Source organism: Hemitrygon akajei, chromosome 9 (genome assembly GCF_048418815.1).
Source record: "Hemitrygon akajei chromosome 9, sHemAka1.3, whole genome shotgun sequence".
NCBI lineage: Eukaryota > Metazoa > Chordata > Chondrichthyes > Myliobatiformes > Dasyatidae > Hemitrygon > Hemitrygon akajei.
Window position 1 is genome coordinate 60850746 of NC_133132.1, and position 9838 is coordinate 60860583.

The 9838-nt window shown below is 45.5% G+C and overlaps 1 long non-coding RNA gene across 1 annotated transcript in view; it reads left to right on the forward strand.

Moving 5' to 3' along the window:
• LOC140733154 (uncharacterized) overlaps positions 1–9838 on the forward strand; it is a 162517-nt gene that overhangs the window by 151619 nt on the left and 1060 nt on the right. The window lies entirely within an intron of this gene.

A 9838-nucleotide genomic window follows, 5' to 3' on the forward strand; every position in this document is an offset into this window, starting at 1 on the left:
GGCTGTGAAGTCATTGGGTATATTTAAAGTGGAGGTTGATAGATTTTGATTAGTGAGGGGGTTGCAGTAAAGGCTATGGGGAGAAAGCAGGAACATGGGTTGAAAGGAACAATGAATCAGCCATGTTGCGCTGACATGACAGGATGAAAGACCTAATTCTGCCCCAAAGTCTTCTGGTTGTATGGCCTTTAGTCTGCATCCTGTTACTGTTTTACCTTGTAGTGTGTAATGAATTGATTTATATGAACAGTATGCAGGACAAGCTTTTCACTAAACCTCGGTGCATGGGAAAATAATAAATCAAATCCAATTCCAATTCAAATTTATAGACTTAGAAACAGGCCGGATTATGATGGGAGTACCAAAAGACAAGTTGGGGTTCCATCAATCAATCGTCACCGGCATTGGTTTGAATTGCAAAGAGGGTGCTTTTATAAGCAAACCTCAGCTACCTGTCAGGGAAATGTGGACAAATTTGATCATTTAAACAAAATAGGAGCCATTGAAAATGTGAAACAAAAACTGGAAATTCTGAAAACACTCAGCAAGTCGGGCAGCATCTTCGAAGGGAGAAGCTAATTAGACTTTTCACATCAATGACCCATTGTCAGAACAGCAAGTTTGATCATCTATCTTTCGAGTAATCTGCAGAATGAGTGGCATTGAGTTGAACATCTAAGGAAGTTCAAGAAAATTGTGCATGTTAGTAATGTTTAAAGTTAAAGGGAAGGATGGTATTGATATTGGTTATATATTGCATTGAGCTATAGTGAAAAACACTTGTTTTACAAATAGATCGTGCCATGTAGACAAGTATATTAAGATGCTAAAAAGAAAACTGTTTCAATTACAAAGAAAATTCAAGAGGTCTAGAATACAAGAGCAAGGATGTGATGCTGAGGCTTTATAAGGCACTGGTGAGGCCTCACCTTGAGTATTGTGAATAGTTTTGGGATCCTCATCTTAGAAAAGATGTGCTGGCATTGGAGAGGGTCGGGAGGAGGTTCACAAAGATGATTCCAGGAATGAAAGGATTATCATATGAGAAACATTAGATGGCTCTGGGTCTGTACTCACTGGAATCCAGAAGGATAAGGGGGGATCTCATTAAAATCTTTCAAATGGTGAAAGGCCTAGACAGAGTAGATGTGGAAAGGATGTTTCCCATGGTAGGAGGGTCTAGGACAAGAGGGCACAGCCTCAGGATAGAGGGGCATCCTTTCAAAACAGAGATGTGGAGAAACTTCATTAGCCAAAGGGTGGTGAATCTGTGGAATTTGTTGACACATGCAGCTGTGGAGGCCGGGTCCTTGGGTGTATTTAAAGCAGAGATTGATAGGTTCTAGATTGGACATGGTATCAAAGGTTACGGGGAGAAGGCCGGGAACTGGGGCTGAGGAGGAGAAGAAAAAAAACATCAGCTATGATTGAATGGCAGAGCAGACTCAATGGACCAGATGGCCTAATTCTGCTCCTATAGCCTAAAATGCAGTTCTGGCAGATAAATAAAGTGCCAGGGTTATGATTCAGGAGATTGAGAAATCAAGAGTTCATCAATTAGCATGTGAGAGGTTCCTTCAAGAGTCCGATACTCTGAGATAGAAGTTGTCCTTGGATCTGGTGGCAGATGCTCTCAAGCTTTTGTGTGTTCTGCAGAGAAGGAAGAAGAGAGAATGACCCAGATGAGAGGGGTTCTTGAATTTCTTCCTACCCCTGATGGAGGACTTTGACCCGAACTATGGAGAAATTCCTTTCCTCCCACAGATACTGCTTGACCTGCGAGTTATTGCTCCAGATATTAGCATCTGCAGTTCCTTATGCCTCCTTGATTATGTTGGCCGTTTTCCTGATGCAGCAGGAAGTACAGATAGAGTTCATGGAAGGGACGCGGGTTTGCATGATGGATTGAGCTGTGTCTGCAACTCCCCACAGTTTCTTGTGGTCTCAGTTGCTTTACCAAGCTTGAGTGCGCCTGGATAGGATGCTTCCTTTAGCGCATCTGTAAAGTTGGGTTAAGAGGAACACACCATATGTCCTTACTTTCCATCAAAGCGAGCTTCCAATATCCTTTTGGGGGCATAACATCTATGTGGTTGCACCTGGATAAATTGCTGTTGATTTTTACATCTCAACCACCTCTACCTCAGCATTATTGATACAGATCTGCACATTTCCCTGCTTCCTAAAGTCAACAGCCAACTCTTTTGTTCTGCCAAAACTGGAGAAGTCCAAAAAATACAGGTGGTGATATGGACAAAAGAACAATGGAGACTTGAACCAACAGTAGAGACAGATTGGGCTCTTTCTATCCTGTTGGTTTTCTGCTGATCTAGTGAAGGTTGCTGTAGCACATAGGAGATGGAAAGCCAGAGAAAGTGAAGTGAAGCAAAGAGGTAGTGAAACTGTTATAATGCTTATCAGGAGAGCTGCAGATGTTCTACAAAGAGGGTTCAGCAGAGTGCAGGATATGGGGAAAGTCTGATGTTGCACAATAAGCAAACTGAAAGCAAATGCCTTTCAAAGCAGGTCAGCCTGAACTGAACTCCAAAGGACATGTGAAACCAAGAAAGTTAAACACTGCCTGGTGCAATCAGAAAGACTGTGGCAGGCAGATTTAGGCTTGGAGATAAATATAGTTGATCCTTCCCCTTCACTTCATGTTTTAATTCCAGAATTCCAACTGAAGTTGCCAGCTATGGTAAACTTGGCCAAGTCCCATGCACAGCACTTCTTAGAGCAAGACAAAATTCTGGAAGAACTCAGCAGGTCAGGCAGCATCAATAGAGGGAAATGGACATTCAATATTTTGGGGTTGAGATCTGTCCCCCTCTCTCACAAGCAACTCTCCCCTGTAATGGTAAAAGGTGTAACTCTTGCCCATACACTTCCTCCCTTGCTACCAAACAGATGAGGCAATCTTTCACATGCAGATCTCCCAGTGTCATTTATTGCACCCAATGTACCCCCCTACGTTGGTGAGACTAGAACCAAATCGGGTGACTGCTTCACCGAGCACCTGATCTACATGCTGCCTGGATTTCCCGGTTGCCAGCCATGTTCCCTATTCCCTATTCCCACACCAACACATCCGTCCTTGGCCTCCTCCTCTCCCAGGCTGAGGCTAAATACAAATCAGCGAAGCAGCACATCATATTCCTCTGGTACTCATTCAATCCAGTGCAATGAAAACTGAGTTCTCCAACATCGATAACTGCACCCAACCCCGTCCCTTTTCTCATTAGTTGCCCCTCTTGATCCACTGGCCACCATCATCATGTCTCTCTCCCTCTCCATCCGCCCATCACCCACCCACTCCTTGTATTGGTTCCCTGACCCACCTCCCTCCCTTTATCTCATGTTCCACCTTCCTCACCTATCAGATTCCATCACCTTCTGCCCTTCATCATTTCCATCTGCCATCTCCCAGCTTCTCACACTATTTCCTCACTACCCTCCCTCATCTGCCTATCACCCCTCCACCCCTTCACCTATCACTGCCTGTTCCTGCTCCACCCCTTTGCTCCACCTTTTAATCTGGTTTTCTCCCCTTTACCTTTCAGCCCAGATGAAGGGTCTTAGCCTGAAACATCAATTATCCATTTTCCTCCACAGATGCTGCCTGACATGTAGAGTTCCTCCAGTGCTTTGTCCCTGTCGCTACTTATTGTACCACAAATATCAGAGAAGTACTAGAATACTATTCTAAACACAAGAGATCCTGCAGATGCTGGAAAACCAAAGACACACATACAAAGTGCTGAGAAACTCAGCAGGTGAGACAGTTTCTACAGAATGAACAAACAGTTGTCATTTTGGGCTGAGACCCTTCTTCAGGACTGGAAAGAAAGGGGGAAGACGGAAAAATAAAAAGTTGACATCCTCCATCTCCATCTCAAATAACAGCTCGTTATGCTAGGTTTGTATGCCAGTTATCTTACCAGCTGAAGGATGCCCACGGCCATAGAGAAAGCATGGAAATAGAAGGTTCTACAGATGTAGGAAACACAGAGGGGGAGCAGTGAGGGAAAATCTCACTGAACTCCCATCAAAGAGAAGGTCACGATGAAGGGTCTCAGCCCGAAACGTCAATTCTTTATTCCTTTCTGATCTGCTGAGTTCCATCAGCACTTTGTCCATATTACCGTGGAAACGGGGCCTTGCTGAGTTGCTCCAGCACTTGGTGTGTGTTGCATTTCACTGCATGTTTTGATGTGATAACTAAATGAATTTTAATCTGAAAATTATGGTGGGGGTAGAGACAAACCTAGGAATCTTCTTCCTGTGGTGGGGTATCCAAGACATGCATTTACTACAGTAATTGATAGCAGATGTGCATGCAAGATTTTATATACAGGCTTGTAATTTCCTGGGATAGTGGTGGAAGCAGGTATGATAGTGTCATATGAGATGTTTTTTGATAGACACATGATCATCAAAGATCCTCACCATCTGCAGACTTTCTTGTGTTTATACAGTGAAAAGCACCATATACATTAACAACCAAGATAACCTAAGGATGTGCTGGGGGCCGTCCGCAAGTGTTACCGTACATTCCAGCACCAACATAGCAGGCCCACGATGTTCAGCAGAAGAACACCTGACACAAAACAAAGAACACAACAAGCAACAAAGCAACACTATGAAACAAATCCCATTTTTCCCTCCCACCCAAGCACACAAACATCCTTGAACCCCAGTACAGGCCTCCAGTCTCCAGACTTCAGCCACTGGGCTTTGACTTTCAGATTTCTAATTGACCTTCAGGCTTCGTTCTTTGGTATCAACCCCTAATCTAGCCCTAATGCCAGGCTCGCCAACTCATTGACCCTCATGCCTCCTGCTCATGTGGACATCCGATCCCGGGATCTGCTAACATGGGACAGCCTGACATCCATGGATGTGTTTCATCACTCATCCACATCACTTACTTTCAAAAGCAAAGCATGGGGCAGACACTTAAACTCTGGCCTGACTTTTAACTCCTCTACATCCTTGTCTTTAAAACCTATTTGGACCTACAACTCCCCCACATCCCTATCCCTAAACCCCAAACTGACCCTTAAACTCCCCCCGCTGCCCCCAAAACTACTTTTACAGACTTAAAAAACAATTAAGTCAGAGCTATAACCTTGACAGATTTCGAATATCGGCACTATCTTGGCTGGAAAAGTTTGTACACTTCTCTTAGGTTCCCCCCCAAGCATCCTCTGCTCCAAGAAAAACAAATACAGAACACCTGAAAACTGAAATGCTCCAATCCAGGCAACATCCTGATGACTCTGCTCTGTACCCTGTCAGCAGAGTCACATCCTTCCTATAATGTGGCCGAACTGGTGTACGTGGGTATGAGAGCAGGGCGTGGATGAGGGTTGGTCTTTGAGAGTGATGCCTGATTCCAGGTTTTGTATCAGATTCAGATTGGTTTATTGGAGATACAGGAGACTACAGCTGCCAGAAACCTGGCAGAAAACACAAAGAAACTAAGGAACTCAGTGGTTCAGGCAGCATTCATGGAGGAATGCTGCCTGATTTTTCAGGCGGTCCTGATAAAGGATCTCGACCTGGAACGTTGTCTGTACATTTCCCTCCATAGATGATGCCTGACCTGCTGATTTCCCCCAGCACCTTTGTGTACTGGTCCAGATTATTTTGATATCATATCTACTAGGATACAATGATGCTTCTTGCTTGCATGAAGGCCACAGACTAAAGAGCATATTGAATAATGATATCCACAGTGAATACAATGACGAATGCAAAACTATGGAGTTGTGTAAATCCAGTAGAGCAATCTGAATTAGTGCAAAACTAAATCCTAAAGTGCCAATAATGGACTAGCTGAGAGGCATAGGCGCCTGAGAACGTGACAGTACCTCCAGGAAGGGGAGGTGACAGAGGAGGGTTGGTTCAGGGGTCTGATGGCAGTAGAGAAGAATCTGTTTTTGAGTCTAGTCATCTGGGCTTTGGAGCTCTTGTTGCTTTGTCTGGAAGGCAGAAGGAATGGGCAGGGTGGAGGCACCCTCGGTTAACCCTCCTAAAGCAACGCGCCATGAAGGTGGATGGGATGCAAGAATGTGAAGAGCCTGTGGCGGACTGGGCAAGGTTTACAACTCTCTGCAGCTTCCATTGGTCCAGTGGTCGTACCAGGCTGAGATGCAGAGAACATAAACCTATCCTAATGAACCTAACCACTGCCCTACAGAATCTGTCCAATAGTCATTATCCCACAGTCGATGTGACTGAAAAAGGGTGATCTATCTCATTGCCATGGGCAGGACATTGCACACCTCTGATCTTCATTACCCACTGTGACTACACATCAACAGAAGATTGGGAAATCTTTTTGGAAGTCTTTGAGGTTTGTATCCGTCTGCAAGTCTTTTCTTAACAAACTGTGACATTGGAAAGGATGGCATGACAGACAGGTGCAGGACCTTGATATACACTGTAGATTGACAAGAGAGTGTGGAAGATTGCAGGCAGTGTATCCTAGAGCAGGTTTTGCCAGAAGCTTGTGTGAAACTGGAGGAGTGTGGTGGTGACAGCTGGAAGTGGATCTCTTGCTTACAGGCCTGGCTTTAGTGTGAGTCACATTAGTCTCCGTTTTTTTTCTTTTCCCAGCACTATTGATGTATTCTTTATGAATAATGCACTGGCTTGACAGTGCCTTGCTGATGTTTACCCTGTTCTGTTAAAGCTTTCGTTCCCCTGAGTGCCCATCACGGATGCAGCTTCCCTACGTAGTATCCAGCTGGGTGCATGGTCGATAGGACTGGTTCTCAGGCTGACAGGAGAGCCCGGGAGGTCCAGGCCCAGGAGAGCTTCGTGACAGCTGCCTGTGTGTGATCCTCCCAGTGTTTACAGTCTGATGCTCACCGGCTTCCTGTGCTTCGGCAGTCCGCTTGCCAAAGTTTCCGCAGACTAGTTCATGGCTGGTGGTGAGCAGGGACCGAGGAATTTTCCGAAATACACAAACAAATATGCACACACACACACACACATTGTACATACATACATTTACATGTACCCATATACACCCAAGCACATATACGTGCACACACATACTTGTAGCAGATACACACACACCTTGCACTCACATTCGTATCCACACACTAATCCACGAACACACTCACCTGCATATACACACACCAACACCCATTCTCCTGTACACGCACACGTTTTCTCTTGCAGAAGCGAGGGGCTGTCGCTGCAGCCCTTCTGGTGAAAATTCTCCCACGGTCCCACACGGTGCTGGGGAGGGATTTAGATCCAGTGGCAATGAAGGAACAAAGATAATCTCAAGCCTAACCACACCCTTCCACACACCATGTGCTTGGGACCCTCGTCTGTGATCTTTCTCCCACATCCAGTGCAAAAGTAAAATAAATCACTACAAACACCTATCCGGGATCCCAAGCCTAGAAGGAATCCCTGCTGGGATGAAGGGAAAATCAAGAAGGAAGCACAGACCCCAGTAAAGGTGAGTGGAATTGGATGAGACTAATGAACTCATGGGCCAGATAGAGTCATACAGCATAGAAACAGGCCCTTCTGCCCAACTCATACATGCCAGCTAAGATGCCCATCTAAGCTCACCCACTTGCCTGTATTTTCCTCATCTCCCGCTCATCCTTTCCCACCCATGTACCTGTCCAAATATCCCTCAAGCATTGTTATCAAACACTTCCTCTGGCAGCTCATTTCATACACTCACCACCCTCTGCGTCAAAGAGATACTCCTCAGGCTCCTAATAAATCTTACCCCCTCTCACCTCATCCTACGCTCTTTGCTCTTGATTCCCCAACCCTGCAGATCATAGTGGCAGATTCTTGTGAGACTGAACCTCCAGTAACACTAGATTATTCCACAGCTCACAAACAGGCACCGAGCCCGGGTTGCTGTCAACACTGGGATAATCCTTACTCTTCTGACTGAAAACAGATGAACGCACAAGGCCTCACTCTCATTCAGCATCAGCACGGCCAAGGAACTGATTGTGAACTTCAGGAAGGGAAAGTCAGGGAGAACACAAACCAATCCTCATTGAGGGATCAGTGGTGGAGCTTCAAGTTCCCGGGTGTCAACATCTCAGAAGGTCTACCCTGGGCCCAGCACATTGATGTAATCACGAAGACATGAGAGGAGCTCTACTTCGTTAGGAGTTTGCCAAGATTTGGTCTGTTATCAAAGATTCTAACTAATTTCTATCAATGAACAGTGGATTCTGTCTGGTCTGGAGGCTCCAATGCACAGGATTGTTAGAGGCTGTAGACGGCTGTAGACTACACACCCCCCCAACAACCACCGTCAACGACATCCTCAAAAGGCATTATTATCACTGGAAAGGAGGTACAGGAGTCTAATGACACACACTCAATAATTCAGAAACAGCTCCTTCCTCTCCATTATCAGATTCCTGAATGATCCATGAATTCATGAATATTTCTCATTATGCCATTTTTGCACAATCCTGTAGTAATTTTAAGTATTGCACTGTACTGCTAAACAAAATAAATCATGACATATGTGAGTGATGATAAAGCTGATTCTGATATGTGTCTCTGTTGTGGACTGAGAGGGCGAAGTGGGCAATTGACTCTTGTTGAATCTTATGGTAACCAGAGGGGGTGTAACTGGCTCACCTCCGCTCCTCTCAGCATATTTACAGACATCCACTCTGAGTGAGCCTCAGTGCATGAAGGCTCCAGGCAATTAAATAGCTCTCATATCCGTGAACTACCGTAGCAACTCAACACCTTGCCCACCTGCCACCGATCAGCCAAATGCAACGAAATGCCGACAGCATTCCACGTCCCACACTCACAAAGCTCAGAGGGAGCCAACTCAAGACTTCCTCCCCAGCGAGCAAAGAGGCACTTCTTGTTCACCGACAGAGTGTACATATGAACTGTCCTGAAAGTAATGCTTCCTTTCAACTCACTCCCCCAGTCCAGAGGTCTTTTACACACCCCGTGGGTTTCAGCACCAACAGCACAAATTTTTAATGACACAATAAGAGGATTTGGAAGTCAGCAAAGGAAGGGAGATAGATCCAGCCAACTGATCAGAATCAGAAACAGAAACACATTTGCTACCACTGACTTACATGACGTGTAATTTGTTTTGCAGCAGCAAAGACATAAACTTGCTCCAAATTACATCCAGTAGAGAGAGAGAGAGAGAGAGACGCAGACACCTTCCCCCAGCAGCAGCGAGTGAGAGGCTGGTAGAAGCACTGAACACTCACTCAACTTCTGCTCTCACCTCGATGATTTCAATCCTCCTCAGCGCTTTAATCAATGAGATCGGTGAGGAATGGAGTCAATCATGGGCCCGAGCCCCATCTCCACACTTCTCAGCCTCAAGTTCTGCTGGCCTCCCAGAACTATTTTGAAGACAGTAAAGTGCCAGATCACTCAGTCGTCCTGAAGACACGCCATCAAATGGTAGGTCAGAGGTTCCAACAGTACCAGAGCCACACTTGAAAGGAAAAGAAGACATACTGGAAGTGAAAGAAGTGGCTTTGTGGAGAATATGGCCCTTGGTATTGTTGCTCACTGGCACCATCCATGACGTCAGGGAATACATGCAAACTCCACTCAGATAGCACCTGAGATCAGGATTGTACCCAGGTCTCCGGAGCTGCTCCACTCTGACCCCAACATTTTAAATCCATTAGTATTATTTGCCACAAAGGTGGCAGGAATAATGGTGTTGCTGATGTGTGGAAGTCACTGTGTGAGTACGAATCTGTGCTTACGTGAACAGTGTGCTGACCATGTGTGTTCATTTACATATGACGTTTGTCTGTGCACAGCTTTGCACCAGGTTTGAAGC